The 23,875-nt window shown below is 42.4% G+C and overlaps 1 long non-coding RNA gene across 1 annotated transcript in view; it reads left to right on the top strand.

Moving 5' to 3' along the window:
- Positions 1-23,875, top strand: part of LOC110126751 (uncharacterized) — a 65,534-nt gene that overhangs the window by 9,379 nt on the left and 32,280 nt on the right. The window lies entirely within an intron of this gene.

Here is a 23,875-nt window from a genome sequence, read left to right as displayed (position 1 = left end):
ATATAGTTAAAGGGACTCATATAGTCAAGAAATACAAGAGAAGAAAACAGATCTACAAAATCAACCCCGAACAATTAAGAAAATGGCAATAGGAACATATACATCAATGATTACTTTAAATGTAAATGGATTAAATGCTCCAAGCAAAAGACACAGACTGGCTGAATGGATACAAAAATAAGAAACATATATGTGCTGTCTACAAGAAACCCACTTCAAACCTAAAGACACATATAGACTGAAAGTGAGAGGATGGAAAAATACATTCTGTGCAAATGGAAAGCAAAAGAAAGCTGGAGTAGCAATCTTCATATCAGACAAATTAGACCTTAAAGAAGTTTACAAGAGATAAGGAAGGACACTACATAATGATCAAGGGATCAATCCAAGAATTAGACATACAGAATAAACCTAAAGAGAAACATGCTGCAACACATACTAAACAAGCTAATGAAGACTAAACCCAAAGAAAAAATATTAAAAGACATAATATTGTAAATATCTATGCACCCAACATAGGAGCACCTCAGTACATACAACAAACACTAACAGACAAAATGAGAAATTGACAGTAACACAATAATAGTAGGAGACTTTAACAACCACTCACACCAACGGACCAATCATCAAAACTGAAAATTAAGAAGGAAACACAAATCTTAAATGATACATTAGATGAGATGGATCTCATTGATATCTTCAGGACATTCCATCCAATTGCAGAAGAATACACCTTCTTCTCAAGTGCACGTGGAACATTCTCCAGGATAGACTACATCTTGGGTCACAAATCAAACCTCAGTAAATTTAAGAAAACTGAAATCATATCAAGCATCTTCTCTGACCACAGTGCTATGAGACTAGATATCAATTACAAGAAAAAAGATGTAAGAAACACAAACACATGGAGATTAAACAACACATTTCTAAATAACCAACAGGTTACTGAAGAAGTCAAAAGGGAAATAAAAAAATTTCTGGAAACAAATGACAATGAAAACATGACAACTCAAAACCTATGGGATGTAGCAAAAGCAATTCTAAGAGGGAAGTTTATAACAATACAACCCTACCTCAAGAAATAAGAACAATATTGAATAGATAACCTAACTTTACACCTAAAACAACTGGAAAAAGAAGAACAAAAAAAGCCCAAAATTAGTAGAAGGAAAGAAATCACAAAGATCCAAGCAAAAATAAATGAAAAAGAAATGAAAGACACAATAGTAAAGATGAATAAGGCTAAGATGGTTCTTTGAAAAGATAAGCAAAATTGACAAACCTTTAGCCAGATTCATCAAGAAAAAAAGAGAGAAGAATCAAATCAACAAAATTAGAAATGAAAAAGGAGAGGTTACAACAGACAATGCAGAAATACAAAGGATTATAAGAGGCTATTATGAACAACTATATAGCTATAAAATGGATAACCTGGAAGAATTGGACAGATTCCTAGAAAAGTTCAATCTTCCATGACTGAACCAGGAAGAAATAGAAATTATGAACAACCCAATTACAAGCACTGAAATTGAAGCTGTGATCAAAAATCTCCCCTGAGACAAAAGCCCAGGGCCAGATGGCTTCACAGGAGAATTTTATTTAAACACATTTAGAGAAGAGCTAATGCCTATCCTTTTAAAACTCTTTCAAAAAATTGCACAGGAAGGGACACTTCCAAACTCATTCTATGAGGCTACCACCACCCTGATATCAAAACCAGACAAAGACAACACAAAAAAAGAAAACTACAGGCCAATATCACTGATGAACATAGATGCAAAAATCCTCAACAAAATTTTAGCAAACAGAATTCAGCAACACATCAAAAAGCTCATACAGCATGATCAAGTTGGTTTATTCCAGGAATTCAAGGATTCTTCAATATACACAAATCAATCAATGTGATACACCATATTAACAAATTGAAAGATAAAAACCATATGATAATCTCAATAGATGCAGAAAAAGCATTTGACAAAATTCAGCACCCATTTATGATTAAAACTCCTCAAAAAATGGGCAAAGAAGGAACCTACATCAACATAGTAAAGGCCATATATGATGAGACTACAGCAAACATTATTCTCAACAGTAAAAAACTGAAAGCATTCCCCCTAAGATCAGGAACAAGAAAAGGGTGTCCACTTTCACTGCTATTATTCAACATAGTTCTGGAAGTCCTAGCTATAGCAATCAGAGAAGAAAAAGAAATAAAAGGAGTCCAGATGGGAAAAGAAGTAAAGCTCTCACTGTTTTCAGATGACATGATACTATACATAGAAAACCCTAAAGATAGTATCAGAAAATTACTAGAGCTAATCAGTGAATTTAGCAAACTTTCAGGACACAAAATCAATACACAGAAATTACTTGCATTTCTATATACTAACAATGGAAAATCAGAAAGAGAAATTAAGGAATATATCCCATTCACTATTGCAAAAAATAATTAAAATCTAGGAATAAATTTACCTAAGGAGACAAAAGAACTGTACACAGAAAATTATAAGACACTGATGAAAGATATAAAAGATGACATAAACAGATGGAGAGATATTCCATGTTCCTGGGTAGAAAGAATCAATATTGTGAAAATGACTGTACTACCAAATGCAATCTACAGATTTAATGTGATCCCTATCAAATTACCAATGGCATTTTTCACAGAACTAGAACAAAAAATTTCACAATTCATATGGAAACACAAAAGACCCTGAATAGCCAAAGCAGTCTTGAGAAAGAAGAATGGAGCTGAAGGAATCAACCTTCCTGACTTCAGATTATACTACAAAGCTACAGTCATCAAGACATGTGGTACTGGTACAAAAACAGAAAAATAGACCAATGGAACAAGATAGAAGCCCAGAAATAAATCCATGCGCCTATGGGTACCTTATTTTTGGCAAAGGAGGTAAGAATATATAAGGTTGCAAAGACAGCCTATTCAATAAATGGTGCTGGGAAAACTGGACAGTTACATGTAAAAGAATGAAATTAGAAAACTTTCTAACACTAATAGTTCGGCTCAGTTCAGTTGCTCAGTCGTCTTCAAGTCTTTGCGACCCTGTGAACTACAGCACGCCAGGCCTCCCTGTCCATCACCAACTCCTGGAGTTTACTCAAACTCATGTCCATTGAGTTGATGATGCCATCCAGCCATCTCATCCTCTATCATCCCCTTCTCCTCCTGCCCTCAATCTTTCCCAGCATCAGGGTCTTTTCAAATGAGTCAGCTCTTCACATCAGGTGGCCGAAGTACTGGAGTTTCAGCTTCAACATCAGTCCTTCCAATGAACACTCAGGACTAATCTCCTTTAGGATGGACTGGTTCTTTAGGATCTCTCTGCAGTCCAGGGACTCTCAAGAGTCTTCTCCAACACCACAGTTCAAAAGCATCAATTCTTATGTGCTCTGCTTTCTTTATAGTCCAACCCTCACATCCATACACAACCACTGGAGAAACCATAGCCTTGACCAGATGGACCTTTGTTGACAAAGTAATATCTCTGCTTTTAATATGCTGTCTAGGTTGGTCATAACTTTCCTCCCAAGGAGTAAGCATCTTTTAATTTCATGGCTGCAATCACCATCTGAAGTGATTTTGGAGCCTGGAAAAACAAAGTCAGCCACTGTTTCCGCTGTTTCTTCATCTTTTTCCCATGAAGTGATGGGGCCGGATGCCATGATCTTAGTTTCCTGAATGTTAAGCTTAAAGCCAACTTTTTCACTCTCCTCTTTCACTTTCATTAAGAGGCTCTTTAGTTCTTCTTCACCCTCTGCCATAAGGGTGGTATCATCTGCATATCTGAGGTTATTGATATTTCTCCCGGCCATCTTGATTCCAGCTTGTACTTCTTCCAGCCCAGCATTTCTCATGATGTACTCTGCATATAAGTTAAATAAGCAGGGTGACAATATACAGCCTTGATGTACTCCTTTCCCTATTTGGAACCAGTCTGTTGTTCCATGTCCAGTTCTAACTGTTGCTTCCTGACCTGCCTACAGGTTTCTCAGGAGGCAGGTCAGGTGGTCTGGTATTCCCATCTCTTTCAGAATTTTCCACAGTTTAGTGTGATCCACACAAAGGCTTTGGCATAGTCAATAAAGCAGAAATAGATGTTTCTCTGGAACTCTCTTGCTTTTTTGATGATCCATCAGATGTTGGCCATTTGATTTCTGGTTCCTCTGCCTTTTCTAAAACCAGCTTGAACATCTGGAAATTCATGGTTCACGTATTGCTGAAGCCTGGCTTGGAGAATTTTGAGCATTATTTTACTAGCGTGTGAGATGAGTGCAATCGTGCGGTAGTTTGAGCATTCTTTGGCATTGCCTTTCCTAGGGATTGGAATGAAAACTGGCCTTTTCCAGTCCTGTGGCCACTGCTGAGTTTTCCAAATTTGCTGACATATTGAGTGCAACACTTTCACAGCATCATCTTTTAGGATTTGAAATAGTTCAACTGGAATTCCATCACTTCCACTCACTTTGTTCATAGTGATGCTTCCTAAGACCCACTTGACTTTGCATTCCAGGATGTCTGACTCTAGGTGAGTGATCACACCATCGTGATTATCTGGGTGTGACGATCTTTTTTGTACAGTTCTTCTGTGTATTCTTGCCACGTCTTTTTAATATCTTCTTCTGTTAGGTCCATACCATTTCTGTCCTTTAGTGAGCCCATCTTTGCATGAAATGTTCCCTTGGTGTCTCTGATTTTCTTGAAGAGAGCTCTAGTCTTTCCCATTCTATTGTTTTCCTCTATTTCTTTGCATTGACCCTGAGGAAGGCTTTTTTTTTTTTAATCTCTCCTTGCTATTCTTTGGAACTCTGCATTCAAATGGGTATATCTTTCCTTTTCTCCTTTGCTTTTCACTTCTCTTCTTTTCACAGTTACTTGTAAGGCCTCCTCAGACAGCCATTTTGCTTTTTTGCATTTCTTTTTTTTTTCCACAACCTGCATTTCTTTTTCTTGGGGATGGTCTTGACCTCTGTCTCCTGTACAATGTCACGAACCTCCATCCATATTTCATCAGGCACTCTGTCTATCAGATCTGGTTCCTTAAATCTATTTCTCACTTCCACTGTATAATCATAAGGCATTTGATTTAGGTCATACCTGAGTGGTCTACTGGTTTTCCCCATTTTCTTCAATTTATTTATGAATTTTGCAATAAGGAGTTCATGATCTGAGCCACAGTCAAATCCCGATCTTGTTTTTGCTGACTGTGTAGAGCTTCTCCATCTTTGGCTGCAAAGAATATAATCAATCTGATTTTGGTGTTGACCATCTGGCTATGTCCACAAAGATAAACTCAAAATGGATTAAAGCCCAAAATGTAAGACCAGAAACTATGAAACTCTTAGAGGAAAACACAGGCAGAATACTCAATGACATAAATCAAAGCAAGATCCACTATGACCCACCTCCTAGAGTAATGCAAATAAAAACAAAAGTAAATAAGTTGGACCTGATTAAACTTAAAAGCTTTTGCACAGTAAAGGAAACTATAAGCAAGGTGAAAAGACAACCCTCCAAATGGGAGAAAATAATAGCAAACCAAGCAACTGACAAAGGATTAATTTCCAAAATATACAAGCAGCTCATACAACTCAATGCCAGAAAAACAAACAACCCAATCAAAAAGTGGGAAAAAGACCTAAACAGACATTTCTCAAAGGAAGGACATACAGATGGCTAACACACATATGAAAAGATGTTCGACATCACTCATTATTAGAAAAATGCAAATCAAAACTACAATGAGATATCGACTCACACCAATCAGAGTGGCCATCATCAAAAAGTCTACAAACAATAAATCCTGGAGAGGGTGTGGAGAAAAGGGAATGCTCTTGCACTGTTTTGTGGGAATGTAAATTGATACAGCCACTATTGAAAACAGTATGGAGATTCCTTAAAAAACTAGGAATAAAACCACCATATAACCCAGCAATCCCACTCCTAGGCATATACCCTAAGGAAACCAAAATTGAAAAAGACGACACATGTGTCCCATTGTTGATTGCAGCAATATTTACAGTAGCTAGAACATGAAAGCAACCTAGATGTCCGTCGACAGATGAATGGATAAAGATGTGGTACATATACACAATGGAGTATTACTCAGCCATAAAAAGGAAGACATTTGAGTTAGTTCTGATGAGGGGTTGAACCTAGAACCTATTATACCGAGTGAAGTAAGTCAGAAAGAGAAAGATAAATATCATATTTAATGTACATATACAGAATCTAGAAAAATGGTACTGAATAATTTATTTACAGGGCAACAATGGAGAAACAGACATAGAGAATAGACTTATGGACATGAGGAGAGGGGAGGAGAGGGTGAGATGTATGTTGAGAGTAACATGGAAACTTACATTACCATACGAAAAATAGACAGCCAATGGGAATTTGCTGTGTGGCTCAGGAAACTCAAACAGTGCTCTGTATCAACCTAGAGGGGTGGGATGGGGAGGGAGATGGGAGAGAGTTTCGGGACGGAGGGGATATGTGTATACCTATGGCTGGTTCATGTTGAGGTTTGACAGAAAACAATGAAATTCTATAAAGCAATTATCCTTCAATAAAAAAATAAAAACAAGAAAAAAATGACATGTTTAAAACTACATTGAGTGGTTTCTGACTCTTCCTCTTATAAAATGATAATTAAAGGAAAATATCGATAATTTGACTATTTAAGTGGAAATAAAAGGCACTGACCTACAGTTTAGGTAAAAAGGACATCCATAGAGTTATAAAAGTGTTAGCTTCACAAAGACTTGGCCTTTCCTTCTGTAGAAATAGAAGCTATTTCTACTTTTAAATTTATAAATCTACAAAATTACAGAAATGGACCACAGCAAGCTGACAAGTTTCTTCTTGTTTAATTTTTATTTGTGAATATCATGAAGGCTGAACTGATCTCTAATTTCTACATCACAAAAAAGTTTCTTTCCCTAGTAAACTTGCTTCTTTCACTATTTTATATTCATTCCTAAAGCACTGGGGTCAGTACCCAATTAAGTCTGTTAAGGAAAGTCAGTATAAATTCTTTTTCATGGCCCAAATATTCTTTGAAAAATGAAGAAAAACAAAATATGCTAATTTTTCCTTGGAAAATTAGCTGAGGCTATTTTATGAATTGAAAGTCTTAAAATTGAATCATTTCACTTGAAAGGAGCCGGGGAACATATTCATTCTCAGTGCTTCCTGCCTCTTGCCTGGTTGGTGGACTTTCCAGAGTATTGCCATGCCAAAATTCTACAAGTCTGGTCTTTAAACCTGTTTTCCAAGCCTGCCCTCCAGTTGTTTGTGGAGAAACATGCCTTTCATGGTAAATGGAAACATATCCAGTGTCAAGTTCCATGCTCTTAACTCTAAAATTAGAAAGTCCTGGTGTGGGAGGAGGGCAGTGAATGTAGGAATGATGGTAGTTACTCAGAAACGCAAATTAGATGGGACTGTACAGATTTTGTAATATGTGTTTTCTTTCCTTTTTCTCACGACACCAGGGATTTTTCTAAGAGGAGAAAAGCAGGGAGTGGAGTGCAGGGTATGCGTCCAAGGAGAGGGTGAGAAGGGAGCCACGGTCGTTGGTTTAGAGTTTGTAACAAAACAGGAAGCTCCACCTCTGACCCGGCCCCAATTCCTTTCACCCCATAAATAGCCTAGTCCTCTGTTTTCTTCATTTTTACTTCTCTTTTTAAAATAATTAAAAAATTTTTTATTGGAGTATAGTTGATTGACCATGTTGTGTTAGTTTCAGGTGTATAGCAAAGTGGTTCAGTTATACATATACATATGTCTATTCTTTTTCAAATTCTTTTCCTATTTGGGTTATTACAGCATTGAGCAGCACACTCTGGGCTATCTACTGTACATCCTTGTTGGTTATCTATTTTAAATATAACATGTACCTGTCACTCCCAAACTCCCAATCTATCCCTACCCCTGACCCTTCCCCACTAGTAACCATGAGTTCCATTCTCAAAAACTGTGAGTCTGTTTCTGTTTTGTACGTAAATTCATTTGTAAATAAGTTCATTTGTATCATTTTTTTAGATGCTGTATATAAGTGGTATGGTATATTTGTCTTTCTTTGTCTGACTTACTTCACTTACTATGATAATCTCCAGGTCCATCCATGTTGCTACAAATGGCATTATTTCATTCTTTTTAATGGCTGTGTAATGTTCCATTGTATATATGTACCACACCTTTTTTTTCTTTCCGTTCATCTGTTGATGGACATTTAGGACATTGTTTCCATGTCTTGGCTATTGTAAATAGTGGTTCTATGAGCATAGGGGTGCATGTATCTTTTTGAATTATGATTTTCTCTGGATATATGCCCAGTAGTGGGATTGCTGGATCATATGGTAAATATATTTTTAGTTTCTTAGGGAATCTCCATACTGTTCTCCATAGTGGCTGCACCAATTTATATTCCCACCAACAGTGGAAGGATTTCCTTTTCTGCACACCCTCTCCAGCATTTATTGTTTGTAGACTTTTTTAAATGATGGACATTCTGACTAGTGTTAGGTGATAACTCATTGTGGTTTTGATTTGCATTTCTCTAGTAATTAGCGATGTTGAGCATCTTTTATGTGTTTCCTGGCCATCTGTATCTTCATTTTCACTTTTAAAAGCGAAGTGGAAACGGCAATGCATGGGTGATAAAGGGTAAGCAGATAGATTGTGTCTGTGTATGTGTGTGCACACATGTTTAACTTTTAGAAAGTTCTGAAAACCTGCAGTTCTATCTCCAAACTTTCCCTGCAAATCAACCTCTTCCTATCTTCTTCTTTCCAGTGTATTTGTCCTGACCCTTCTGTGTTTCTGAGCTAAACCATGGTAGTGGGTATCCTACCTTCTGTGTTTCTGAGTGTCTGGCTGCCAGAGATGCAGAGATGGGATGAGGAGGAAGAAGGGGTATGTGTCCAGACACATTCTCCTGCTGGGGCAAAGATGTGGTTTTCTTTCTTTTGGCTTTACCAGACAAGGAGGAAGTAATAGATGAGCTCCTTGCCCTGGGTCCAGTTAATATGAGCAATTTTGCCCTGCCAATCAAAGCAAAGTTTTGCCAGACTCATTCTATGCCTGTTGATTTGTTTTACTTCTGCCTTTGTTTAGGTCTTAGGTCATTTTACCTAAATGTTAGCTCTTCCCTTCACATATACCATGGTCATTTAGCCTCTGGACTGCAGGGACTGGGCTTTATTTATCTAAGTCTGTCTTCAGGGCTTGATATAGTGTCTGGTACATCAGGAGAGTTCAACAAACATTTGCACAGGCCAGTGCTCTTTAGCCCACAGTCACTGATGTCCACCATGTACAAGACCCATACCCAGGACTGTAAGTGAAGGGGTGGTGGGGGGTGGGGTCAAAAGTGAGTCGGGCACCTACACCTTACAGGATCAGTCAGGTGGGGGAGGAAAGACCTGCGGGGGTGAGGGGGGGCAGACACATCCAGACTCCTGAGCCTCTAAATCTGACCCAGTGCTTGGCACACAGTAACAAGTGATTGTTGGTTAACTTTTCATGCTTTGAATCCAGGAAATACTCATTTCTGAGTGGTGGTTCAGGTTCCGAGCCTCCATACTTCTTTAAAAAAAAAAAAAATTATTTATTTTAATTGGAGCATAACCTCCATGCTTCTAAAGTCAGGCTTGATAGCCTAGCAGCCACCCGTCGTGAGGCCCACCTCTCTCCAGTCTTCAAGGGGCTTTGACTTTGCTCCTTCCCCGGATTCTGTGACACCGCTTCCCTTTTTCTCGCAGCCCACCACTCAAGACGTGGAGGCCTTCTCATGAGCAACCTGGTGTGATTCCCAACAGTGGCTAATGGTTGTAGTAAAGTGGCCAGAATGCATCTCAAGTAGAACATTCTGGAAAACTCCATTCTGGAAAACTTCATTCTGGAAAACTCCATCACTACTGTTGGTCTATGGAGCAGAGGGCTCTGAGGACAAGATTTGCAGCCTGGCCCACCAAGGAAAAGTGTGAGAGGAGGGGGGTGAAGGGGAGAAGGACACACTTATTCTCATTAAATAAAAGGTTGACAAGGCCAGCAGGGTTCCGTTGGTTGCTAGCTGGGGACAGTGGTGATGGTCAGAGACGGACAGGAGGCTGGGGTCTGGTGTTGAGCCGCGGGAGGAGCAAGGAAATCGTGGAGAGCCTGCTGCTTCGTTTTAAACAACTGAGATGATGTTGCCAAAGGGGGAAAGTTAGAAATCTGAACCTTGTGGCTGAAGTTACTGGACAATTGTGCATTTATTTGACATTAAAATGTGTAAATATACACCCTTAGGTAGTGCAGAAATGTAATACCACAAGGAGGTCCCGGAGGAGGGAACCGGCGCCCCCCAGGTCTCCGTTGTAATGTGATTCCTGTCCAGGGGTGAGTGCTCTGGGGGCGTCCTTTGTGCCTATGTCTTGACTGTAGATGTGCGGGGTGGGGGATTCTGGGGAGAAGATGGCAGTGAGTCTCTTCTCCAGCCTGGCTCTGACACCTGGCTTCAGAACAGTGAGACCCTTTAAGAAACTAGACAAAGCCATGGACACATCTTCCTACTCACCACACATACCATGTAGAGCATAGGAATAGATGCACTTTCAGAGGCTTCCCAGGTCCCCTGAGTTTTGTAATTTCTTTGCTCCCAATGGTGTGGCCTCCCTTAACCTCCAGAATCAACTCTGAGCCCTTAGCATAGTGTTCAAACCTCCCAAGGCACAGCCCAACCTTCCGCTTAGCCTGAGGTCCCACTCTGCATGTTGGTACCAGGCCCAGAGGAGCTGGAGTTTCCCTAAGGTGCCAGGCACATCCAGGCTCCAGGCCTGTGCTCCCTGGCGATCGTTCCGCCTGCTTCTCTTTCCCAGCTAAGTCCCAATTCATCTCTCAAGGTTCCTTTTGCACTGATGCTGCTTGAATGAGGGCTTCTCCCCTCCTTTCAGATGGAAGGAACTGCTCTCCTATTAGCATTTGAGAAGTGCTTAGGCCAAGGCGCCCTTTTGTTTCTAAGTCCCACAGGTTGGAGAAGGAAATGGCAACCCACTCCAGTATTCTTGCCTGGAAAACCCCATGGACGGAGGAGCCTGGTAGGCTACAGTCCATGGGGTCACAGAGAGTCAGATACGATTGAGGGACTTCACTTTCACTTTAAACTTTATTACATGCGTCGGATAATGCTGGCTATTATTGCACCCCTTATGTGTGTCACATGATACTGTCTACACCAAAGGATTATAAACTACTTGAGGGCAGTTGTGTATGTCAGTCTACTAGGTATCCTTCTTATTAGGGTTCAGTGTAATGTCCAATTTTGAGGTTTGAGTGGCTTAGAAATGCTGGGAAGAATATAAAATAATGCAAAGAAGCTCCACTGCCTTGAAATGAACACAGATCTGGGCAGAGATGGGGCTGCAGATGACAGATGCCCAGGTACCTGCAAAGACAAGAGAAGGGCCTGACTGAGTGTGCCTGGCAGGTCCCACCCAGCAGAGGCTCAGACCCTGACACCTTGCTAGGGCTAAAAAGCAAAGAGAAAGCTCAGAGAATGCAAGATGGCATGAAATGTGCTTTAAAAACTGATTATAACATATTTTTTTTTTTTTTGCATATGGCATCTAGCGAAAAGTTTTCTGGCAAAAAGCTACCGTCAATCATATTTTATGTGAAACTCCAGCCCTCACAGCATTTTTGACTCTTAGAGTCCCCTCTCTTTTTCTCAAACCAAAGGGTTCTTTGCTCTTCACCAAACAATTTAGGCCTTGTTCTCATTTTTCACTTGGGATGTTTAAAACGCTCTCAGGAAACAGTCCTACCATTCAGAAATTCCAAATATATCCATGAGCCTTTATTATTCTTCAAGGTTACAGGAATTTTCCTTGGAAACTATTTGAATTTGCGTAGAATTTTTGCCTTTCATGTCTCTTCTTGCTTTTAAAATGAGTTTCAGTAAATAGAAGTCTCTGAACTGATATTTACTTTTTTTTTTTTTTTTTGCCACATTTAGCCTGCCTAAATATGCTTTGTCATTGAAAAACAAAAAGTAATTTCAGGCTCTCCCCCTAAAGTTCCTCCCCCTGAAGTGGGCAAGTTATCACAGAGTGTCATTTGTTACTTTAAAAGCATTAAGCTGGTATTGACATTAAAAGAAGAAGCCAACTGAACATAAAAAAGACATCTTTTGGCATCTCTTTTAACAATCTGAACAAAACCTCGAAAGCAATTCCACCTTCTGGTCCCAAATTTGTAAATCAGACCCCTGAGGATGCCAAAATCAGGAACTCTTTTTATGCCGAGACAATCCTCCAAAGAGAATGAAATATATTGGGTGTTACCAGTGGAAAGGAAAGCTTGCACATCTGAGGCACTGAGGGGAGGATGCTGCCTGCTTGCTTCTCACCGAACGTTTTGGAGCGGAAAATGACAGCCTTGGCACGGCGGCCTCTCCCATACGGCAAGTGTGTTGGCTGCAGAGTCACTTCCGGATCCCAGCAATCTGTCCCATCCAGGCCCAGCACAAGCTGTGGAGCCCAGCCTGGAGCTGGATTCTGCAACGGGCTCCTGCGTCACCACTGGGGCCCGGGCAGAGGGACTGTGTGTGGCTCTTCCTGGGAATGAGAGCACCGCCTGGCCCAGCCTGCCCTGCTAGGGCAGAGTTGAAGGAACCTCTAAAGCATATATGAAAATGGAGAAACATCTCTCCTAACACTGCCCTGAAACTATTTAAAAGGGGCACCTGAGGGGTTCTGAAATGCTCTATGTGCTCTTGTACAGTTGGGTTTGATCAAGTCAGGTAGGAAGATCACAGATTTGGGACCACACGATCTGAGGTCATCACACTTCCTCCTTTAGTAGGTGTGCATCATCAGGAATGTCGTTTAACCTCTTTGGACTAGAGAATAACATCTTCTTCTCTCTAGGCTTCTGTGAAAAGTGAGTCGATGACCTGTAAAATGCCACTAAACAGAGGCGGTGACATCATGATTATCCAGGGCTCTGGACTAAGAGTAGTACCCTGAGAAGGCACCCTGACCTCCAGGCAGCTAGCTTTTGACTTGTGTTTACTGAGACCTTTGGCTTCATGTTTATTTTTCGAGGCTCGTCACCCTGCCCTGTGCTCACCTGTCCTCCTGCTTCACCAGGAACCTTTGGCCGAGCGCTTCCCCCACACCCTACCTATGCCTCTGCCACTCCCTCCGGAGGATGTGTCTGCTCCCTAACTCCACCTGTCTCCAGGAGACCCACAGGGCAAATCAGTCTCACTCACTGAACCAGCATCTTTTGAGGCTCTACTCTGTACCCAAAGGAAGAATCATGAATAACGAGAAACTCCAGCCCTAGAAGAAGAGAGAGACCAGTGATCAGCCAGTTCTGGGCAATGCAATTAAGTTGCAAGAGAAAAATGGGGATGATGCCCTGAAGACTACTGTGAGCCCTGCACTTAAAGATCAGGGTTAGAATGGATCTTCTTGTCTACATCATTTCACAGGCGCCTCGACAAAAGAACCTGTGCTGTGCTCATCTAGGGAGAGATGGCAAAATCAGCGACCATTCAGCCTTCCAGCACGGGGTTGGTCCCCACAACACCCGGAGTCCCGGGACAGAGGGGTTCCCACACTTCTCAGCAAGTTCTCAGGCCTACTGTCTGGGGAGTGTCCTGAGCAGCCTGGAGTGGAGACGTCCTGTACCAGAGAGTGATGTCACACCCAGGCACTTTGCTGACGTGCCTGCTGAGAGTCATTTCTTATTGGGGCCAAAGTAACACTTAGCAATCATAGTGTTTGATAAGATGGTGATGAGTGATCAAGCCACAGTACATTGGAGAGAAATCAGGAATGCAAGAAGTCAACCTTCCCTGACTCACCAACAGGGTGACGTTTCCCAGCCACACCCTGAAGCTGGGGGAGAGGTCTCAATGGATCCCCTACCTATAGCTGAGACGTCATCTGGAGGCAGATAAGGTGAACAGGGCGCTGGGCAGGGTGGGCATAGTGCCAGCTAAATTGCACAGAAATGATTTCACTCATTCATTCATTCACTCATCTGTAACTAGTTTATCAAATGAGCTGGACTTGGTGGGCTATAACCAGGAAATTGCTTCTTTTTCTCTCTCTTATCGCTGCCCTTCCAAATTGCTGTCAAACCTTCTTTCACTGGGCAATATCTCAGGCAGATCCCAGAACTGTTCAGTCCTTTTCAGGTTATTAATGAACTCTCCTCATGTTAAAGTATTAAAAAGTCCAGTCTGATATACATTTTGCAACTGTTTCCTGCCAAATTCAAAGCTATTTCATCTTCCCTCAGCTCAGGATTGACCCAGGCTCAAAAAGATTGCACAGTCTTTGATTATTGTGTTGTCTCTTGACTTTCACTAGCTGCTTCTGACTCTCCAAGGTAGAGGAAGAGTATGAGAAAAGGGGAAGAAGCAAAAATGTCTTTTTACTCAGTGGGGTCTGCTGTAACACAGCCACTGATGCCCTCTGAATATGGAAGTTTTTGGGTACTGGTTCTTTCTCTTATAAGGAACTTTCATGGGCTCCTTGCACCTGCCCCATTCCCATCCACCCTCTCTGGCTGACTCTTAGGACCCCCCTTCAGATCCAGACCAATGGGATACTCCATATGGCCATCTAATGCCAGGTTCACCTCCCCTTGGCAGTCAAGGCCCTTGGCCAGTCCTATTAAGAGGACTCAAGCCCAGCTACCATTCTCAGGTTCCACGTGGTCCACAGAGGAATTCTCACCTATTGTCTCTAGACCCTGCAGCTCAGCAAGCATCCACCAAGAAGGGAGATTTTATCTCTGCTCTTGGCAGACTCTCCTACTCTCTAAATGCGCCTCTTAGAGCCAACCTCACTTGGATGGGGGAAGCACTCCCTCCCCTCCTCTGATGAGAGGAAAAGGAAAATAAATGCACAATATTTCTTATTAGAATCCCCTGTAGTCCATCCAAAATCATGTCTGTATACCTCTATCATCTATCTCTCTTGTTTTGGCCAACTCCTAACAAGGCTTACATGGAAGCTGCATCTCTCTTTGGACCACTTGTTACCCAGGTCTGCTTTGAGCCTCAGCAAAAGTTCCCAACAGAAAAATTCCAATTTAACCTTCTGTTATTCACTACTAATAATTCATTCATCCACAGTATTTATTCAGTAAACACCCAGGGGAACCACGTGCCCAGGATTATGTGCGTGTGTACTCAGGAAGGAGCAAAACTGGCCCGGCCCTGACCCACTTCTGGGTGTGCTGGGCGGATCCACCATTACTGGCCTCCTAAAACCTTTCCAGAACATCTACATTTGATTAATTCAACATCCTATCAACTGGGACTCTGTTATTCAGGGCTCGCACACAATAACTACAAAGACAGCTGTAACTTCATGTCTGTAGTGTTAGTCCCAAGAGCTACAAGACCCTAAAGTGCCTTTGAGTCATCACTGATAATTCAATCATCAGAATTATTTTAGTGTTGAGTGTATTTTGCTGATATCTGATTCTTTAGCAAGTACAATCTTAGTTGTCTTTCTATTTTAATACTAAGTAGATATATGCTCTAAGATACAGACAGTTCCCTATAATCAGAATATTTGCTAAATTATAACTTCCCATTATTTGACCAGACTGAGTTCATAATATTGTCCTGTTTGTTTATAGAATACTTCATAGTTTTATAAAGCATGCATATATGTACATATATATATATAAAATTTTTTTCCGTTTTTTTTTGAGGGGGGCATGTGTATTTTCTTTTATTAGATTGAATTTTCCTGGTATTTTCCCTTTCATCCAAAAAATAAAACTGCCCACTTTCCTGGCTTCAATGGATAACTCATTGAAATATTTAATTTAACTTGATTTTTTAATGCAAAATTATGTGTTTTTAAAACCCTTCTCCTGTTCTTGGCACTACTAATTGAAAACATTCAACTTAGAATGTCTGCCTTGTTCTTGAAGTTGGATTCTATGTATTTTGATTTTGTGGGAATTTTTTTTTCCATCTCATTAAACCTCAACGGAGATGAAAAGTTTTGATCTTGTGCAGGGAAAAACACCAGCAAATCTTTAGTGTTGCCAACTACTATATTTTAAAAAGTCTTGCATTCTAACCCCAGTTACCTGATGTAATATATATAAATCTCATTAACCTTATAAATATGATTTTTCAGGAGCAAAGAACCTCTCCTTTCTACCTTTATTATGTCTAATTTGCATAATAGCATATAGTCCAAGTATTGGCAGATAATAATGTCTTAAAGGGCACTGAAGTATAAGAATAACTACATCCTTGCAGATGTTTTATGAAATATACCCCATTAGTCACTTTATGTTTGAAAGGCAGAAAAATAGGCACCTAGCAACAGCATGCTGCTACTTGGGATTAAATAAAAGCCATTTTACATCCAGAAGATATTGTCTTTTCTTTGGCAGGGGGGTGTCAGACTAGCACATTTAATTACATAGAAAACTCTCACAAGGAGACTGGTTTGTTGATTGTCCACATGCATGACGAATGACAGCAACAATAACCCCAACGATGGCTTTTGGTGGAGGGGATGGGGCTCACTGGGAGCCTTCCAGACAAGTTCATAATTTATTCCTGTGCAGAGACCCTGAGACTCTGCTTAAGAACTGCGCTTTTCCCCCAGGAAAGCCACCTTCCTGCCTCCCTCTCTTCCTGAGTGGATTCTGGAATGGGGGCACTGTCTGCCTCCAGAACCCAGAAGTAAGGATCTGGCACCTAATATGGTATCAGGACCCATTTTCCCCCACTGGCCACCAGCGACCGCATGAAAATGCTAAGCCCACATTAGCACTCGATTAGATTGAATTTCCAGAAGGTTCTTTTCTCACACCAATTAGGACATGTGCAAAGCAATAGGAGGCAAGCAAAAGTGATGAAGGAATAAAGCATGGGTAGAGCAATTGTCCTCCAGTAATTGTATTTTGTTCTATACTTCTCAATATTGTATAATTATAATCTTTGATAATTATTAGTTACTCAAGAATTATGGTTTATGAGTATTGTTCAATTGTCATCACCAATAGAATACTTAGGCGTGTTCTTTCTGTAAAACTTAATAAGTAACAAGGAAAAAAACAACCACCTAACTTTCAGCAAGGGGGAATTCCTGAGGAATTCTACGTATCTATGTACATTCCTTGAGGTGCCTGCATCTCGGCCAGTGCAGAGGACAGCCCACCACGGCCTCAAGGCCACTCTGCAGACATTTGCTGAGCCCCTGAGGATACGTAGCCCTGACCTCTAGCAGCTCCCCTTCAGCAGGGGAGTGTGGCACCTAGGAGACTTCCCAGAAGCAGGTTATTCTCTCAGTGTTATGGGGACTTGGGAGCAGGCAGAAATTCACACTTAGGTCAATATCTTGCCTTCAAGTCTTGGCCTCTGTTGGTTAATAGTAGAACGTAAAGTGAAGCAGTGCAGTGGGATTTGCACACGTGGGGAAGCCAGGGCTGGAGGAGAGGTGGACTCTCCCTCTCTCCTTAAAAAATAAAAACAGAAGGCAGGAAGGAAGGGAGGGAGACAGAGCAAAAAATGTTAGAAATTGCGGTGACCATTGCACAATGTTGCAAATGTAATTAATGCCTGAATTGTACCCTTGTCACTCAGTCAGTAAGTCCTGTCTGACTCTTTGCGGCCACAAGGTCTGCAGCACACCAGGCTTCCATGTACCTCGCTATCTCCCGGAGTTTACTCAGACTCCAAATTTTAGGTTATATGTACATATTGACCACAGTTTAAAAATAGTATAATACACTCCAAACCATTGAATTGTACATTTTAAATGGGTGAATTGTATGGTATCTGAATTTATATCTTAATAAAGCTGGTTTTTAAATTTTGATATCCATGAGTTGTGTGTGTGTGTGCATGCACACACATGTACAAGTGTGGACACAGGCCAGCAGGAGAGACTGCCAGCTTCTGAGTCAGTCTACTTTGGGTGGAAATGTCAGAGTGAGGACTAGACCAAGGCATGGAGGAGAAATGTAACATATATATCCCTAGTTTACAAGTGCCCTGGAGGAAGGGAGAAAGATGTAAAATATTGTATGCTGCTGCTGCTGCTGAGTCGCTTCAGTCGTGTCCGACTCTGTGTGACCCCATAAATGGCAGCCCACCAGGCTCCTCCGTCCCTGGGATTCTCCAGGCCAAGAACACTGGAGTGGGTTGCCATTTCCTTCTCCAATGCATGATAGTGAAAAGTGAAAGTGAAGTTGCTCAGTCATGTCCGACTCTTCGCAACCCCATGGACTGCAGCCCACCAGGCTCCTCTGTCCATGGGATTTTCCAGGCAAAAGTACTGGAGTGGTTCACCATTGCCTTCTCCGGAAAGTATTGTATGATGGATACTAAAATAATATCGTCAGAGTACAGGCCTCACATACTTTTATAAGAGGGAGGCATCTCTGCTTTTCTGCATCCTTTGTTTTCAAAGTCAGAGGCATGGCCAGCTCTGCTGATGGAGGCCGATGAAGTTGTGACAATTAATGATCAAGCTGAAGCTCCTGTACTCCCAGGAAATGTCTGACTGTGCTTAGGAATGCTGCACATCTCCTTTGATTATGCCTTGGAACCAGTGTTCCTTTTTCTGGAGGAAACTTAAAGATCAAGGAGGCATGGTTTCAAGGTCAAGGAGGCATGGTGTAGGCGATGCTGGGTCTGGGTCAAAGACTGCCTCCCTTCCTGGGAGACCTTGAGGACTGGCCAGTCACCTGGGCTTCTTTGGCCATAAAATGTTGATGGTGATTCCCATGTCTTCTCCTTGGAGTAGCGTGAGAAGAAAAATCCAAACAAGGTAACAAGTGAGCTTTCAGTAACTGTGAATCACCACCCTTGTGGAAGGTGTTTTGGATGTATATAATGGAAAACTAATACAAAAAAAAACCCAGAAAGAAGGCACTGAGTTGAAAGGATACTGGGAAATCTCTTAGAAACCAGGGGCAGGGGGTGAGCCTGGATGCAGAAATGGGGTCTGGAGAGCTGGAAGCTCACTCCCTCTCGCTCCTCTGCATGTCCATCTGTCTTCATGTCCCTCCCTCTCTGCAGGCTGACTTCTGTTGCTCTTGCCTGCAGGCCAAATATGGTCACCCCGTGGCACCTGTGATTACATGCATCCATTTAAACCATGAGCCCAGACTTTTCTCTCACGTCCTCACTTATGGTTCAGCCTGGGTAGGCGATCATGCCTTGTCTGCTGAGCCATGAGTGTGGGCAGGGGTCACAAAGATAAACGTGGTCATCCTCTGTCCATCCCTGTTGGTAAGAATGGGACAGGCACCAGGAGAGGTGCCTCCTACGAACACGATGGCAAAATGTAGTGGTCTGATTACAACAGTCAACGGAAGAGTGACATTTGATTTTAAGAACCTCCTTTCATACTGTCCTTGTCTCCGCTGTCTTCTATGAGTCCTGTCCTGTGAGCCCTGTGGAGCCTGGCCCTGGCTGGGAGCTGGGGCCAAGCAAAGTGAACCATGGTGATGCTGGGCTTGTGGGATGCCTCAGGGGCCCAAATCCACCCTGCAGCTGAAGTGGGACCAGGCTGTTCTGCTTGTGCTCAGGGACCCCTGTGCATTTCTCACAAAATATCTTGCAAATGAGAGTGGGTACAGATCATTGGAGGGCTTCCCATGTGGCACTAGTGGTAAAGAACCTGCCTGCCAATGCAGGAGATATAAGAGATACGGGTTCAATCCCTGGGTCAGGGAGATTCCTTGGTGAAAGATTCCTTGGAGAATACCCACACCAGTATTCTTGCCTGGAGAATCCCCATGGACAGAGGAGACTGGTGGGCTGCAGCCCATAGGGACACAAAGAGTCAGACATAACTGAAGCAACTGAGCATGCACACATGCACAAGTTGTAGGAACCCATTTCAAGCTGGCTTCAGCACAGTAGGAGACTTCTTCTGGGTTTGCTTTTCAGGATCCCTCTGTCCCATCCCTCCCGCCTGCTGCCCTTTGAGCCACTTCGCTGTTTACCAGCTCTCCACCCAGAGATAGACATGGTCAGTCCTGCACTGATCTCCTCCCGTGAAAGGACAGCGGGGAAGATGCTGAACTAAGAGCTGCTGACTTTTTTCTTCCTTTTCCTTTCATTGCCCATGGTCTGCAATTACTCATTCCACTCTTGGCCTTCAGAGCTGTGAGAAGGTGAGCAGGTGTTGAGAGCAACTTTGCTCTTTTTGAGTCAATCTCGTTACGTGGAAAAGGTCCAGCTCTCTCGGGGGAGCTGGCAGCTCCTCCAAGGCCAGACCACTGGGCAAGGCTCCCGAGAGCAGCGCTAACCTATTTGATGTCACAAGGAGCTGGGCCAGGCCTGCTCGCCTCTGCCCCCATGAGCAGACTGCTTTTCAAACAGATGTACAGATAATTGACTGTCATAGGTAGACTGCAAAGGTATACCAGGCTTGCAGAAAAAAGAACTCTGAGCTGAGGACATTTCTGCCCCTCAGGTCTGTGCCCTCCTTCCATCTTTCGTCGACCCTCCTGTGCTGCAGGACATGGAGGAGCCAGTATCTTGCCAGTAGGCCTGCTCATGTGCTGTGGAAGATGCTGGTGGTGGGAAGGGCAAAGGGGAGAGGGAGGGGAGGTGTGCAGAAAAGCAGGCCTTACCTGCATCTAAGTGGACGAACCCACTGCAGGTCCCTGCAGGACTTGAGCCTTAAGGATTAACCCTTAAGAAGCCACCAAGGCAAATAAGTACGTGATTACATTCACGGCTAGTTACTTAATAATAATAACTAGCATCTGTTCCTGGCACCGTTCTAATCCGCTTACACTTGTCAGTTCATTTAATCTTCACAGTGCTACGAGGTAGGCACTTTGATTAGCTTTATTTTACAAATAAGAAAATCGAGTCACAGACTGGTTAAATACTGGGCCCAGTTTCACAGGGCAAATCAGTGACAGAACCAGGATTTGAACACAGATAGCCCCCCTCCAGAGTCACTCCTCCAACTGCTTCCTAGGTTATCGGCCTCTCACGATGCAGGACAGGGTGGAATCAGTCTTTGCTTTAGTGTGCTGTGATCATTTAAAAGATGCTACTAGGGAGAAGACTTATTTTTAAAGTCTAACCATTGGAGAAGCAAGTTTTAGCAACAGAAGATTTCACGACTCATTCAAAGCTCGCCGGCCAGTTTGCATGTCTCCTAACTCCCACAGGAGTAAAACTGGCTACTCTCGCTGCCCTTCGCAGAGAGGAGCCAGGCTCTTAATGTGCAAGGGGAGGGAAGGCCAGTCATTATTTAAGCTATGTGATCTGATGGGGGGGGAGGGGGGGCGGTGCTGGAAAGTGAACAAAGGTGGGAATTATTGCACTGCAGCTCACCCTGACGTTTACTGTGATTCTAAAATCTGTGCACATATGGTAACTGCTGGAAGCACCGAATAGCAGTTGGAAACCATAGACTTAAGGAACAAACCGGCTACTCCCTTCTTTTGTGTGTGTGAAAAGAAACACACAATTTTAAAAAATTGAAGTATAGTTGATTTACAATATATTATATTAGTTTCAGATCTAGAACATAGTAGTTCAATATTTTTATAGCTTACACTCCATTAAAATTATTAGAAAATATTGGCTGTATTCCCTGTGCTGTGCAATATATCCTTGTAGCTTATTTATGTTATACCTAGTAGTTTTAACCTCTTAATTCCCGCCCCCTCTCTGGTCCTCCCCACTTCCTTCTCCACATTGGTAACCTCTAGTTTGTCCTCTAATATGTGAGTCTGTTTTGTTATATTCATTCACTTATTTTATTGTTTAGGTTCCACTAGAAGTGATTACATGCAGTATGTGTCTTTCCCTTGTCCTACTCCTTCCCTTCACATCTTTTCCCACAGCCTATTTTCACTCCCAAATCTGAAGAAAATCCAGAACAAACTATTTCCTCATCTTTAATCCATCCCCACACATCAGTGTGAGAGTTTTCCCTCTCCTTTTCCAGTTTTGTTTGGATCTTAAATTCCTCTTCTTTGTTGTATGGGGCTGGATGGAGAGCTGGAAATGTCAGGATGACATCTTATTTGAGATCCGTGATGGCCCTTGGGAATTCAGGCCGAGGGCTGTTTCTCTTGCCAGTTGACGGAGCCCCACTGTATAGCTAGCAAAACCCACCCCTTCCCCTCCGCTGACACCTCCCCCCTCCCCCACGTGGTCAGCCATCTTTCCCGTCTTCTCTGACTTCTTTGGGAGCATCCTGGTGGTGATGTCCATTCCCCTTCTCTGTGCCTGGTGCTGACTCCACTTAGCCTCTGTCTTGGTTTGTTCAAGCTGCTATAACACCACAGACTGGTTAGCGTATAAACAACAGAAACTCACTTCTCACAGCTCTGGAGGTTGGGAAGTCCAAGATCAAGGTGTCAGAAGATATGGTGTCAGGTGAAGGCCTGCTTCCTGGCTCACAGACAGCTGTGTCTTCTTGCTGCATCCTCACATGGCAGAAGGGCTGAGGGAGCTGGCTGGTGTCTTTATTATGAGGGCACCAATCCCATTCATGTGGGATTCATTCAACCCCATTCACCCTCATGACCTAATCACCTCCCAGAGCCCCCATCATTTTGGGGAGCTAGGTTTCAACATATGAATTTTGGTGAGAGGGAGATACAAATATTCAATAGATAGGAACCTCTCTCATTGTCTGGTTTACATGTTTTGTCTCTCTCTTCTAAACGATAAGATTCTGGAGGGTCTGAACCGTGTTTTCTTCATTCACTACCTGCCTTACTCCATCAGCAAGCAGTGCTTGTCACTCCTGTGTCCACATACATTCATCTTTGTAGACTTAATGTTGAGCACCCTGCCTTTGACCAAGAAATGAATCCACTGCTATTCAGAGATTTTCCTGTCTTCTGACTTCTCTTTTTTTTCCCTAGCCAAGTTGCCTTGGGAACTAACGGAACTAGCTTCCCTTCCTCTCAAGAGTGAGAGAGGTCTGGAAGTCAGTCTCATGGGTAAACTGAGGCTCCCCTAGATGCCTGCTGTTTCACATAACAAGTTCTCCCAGAAAAACCAGTTTGGGCAGCACATTCTTTTCTAACCACATCTCTCTAGAAAGCCCTATACAGAGAGTACTAGCTTCCTATGTGGTATCCACTCTCTTTCTTAAGAGACAGAGATACAATGTCATTCTAGGTGGAACGTAGTCAGTCAAAGGACTATGATTTTCTGCCTGTTTTGTAGAAGATGAAAGCAGAAATTGTTGGATGGAACTTCTGGAAAGGACTTTTTTGCCCTTCCATCCTACCTGCCTGTTTGGGGTGTGGATATGATGGCTGGAGCTTCAAGAACCATATTGAGGTTGCAAAGAAGAGACTAAAAGAATCACAAAGACTCAGTCCTAATTTTCTTGATTTTAATTGATTCTTAAGTCACTGATCCAATGCCAGTAATTTCCCACACTTTCTTTTCACATTAAACAATAAATAGACCATTGTGTTTAAGTCACTTGTAACCAGTCCTATTACTAGCAACTGAAAGCAATTTCTAGTTGATACACTAAATTAGATGATAGTTCAGTGAATACTCAAAGGCCTTAGTTACAGGGAGTCAAGCTCTTATAAAGGTACCGTTCTCAGAAATTCTTCCTTTGCTGACAAGCCCTGGTGTCAATACTCTGTGAGTTAAGTGAGATCTTTTTGGTGTTCCCAAATTTAACTTATTCAGTGAAAGTGAAAAATGAAAGCCACTGGGCTCCCTCCCTAGAAGCAGTTTTAGGAAAGCAAGTCATCATCTCCCTTTGACGCGTGGTCACCTGCGACAGCATCGCTGATGCCATGCCCGCGAGCTACATGTTGAAGTTCTCCAACATCTGGCAGCTGAGCTGCTATTGGCTTTTT

This window comes from Odocoileus virginianus, chromosome 19 (assembly GCF_023699985.2).
Source record: "Odocoileus virginianus isolate 20LAN1187 ecotype Illinois chromosome 19, Ovbor_1.2, whole genome shotgun sequence".
Taxonomy (NCBI): Eukaryota; Metazoa; Chordata; class Mammalia; order Artiodactyla; family Cervidae; genus Odocoileus; species Odocoileus virginianus.
This window is presented reverse-complemented; position numbering and strand designations above follow the sequence as displayed.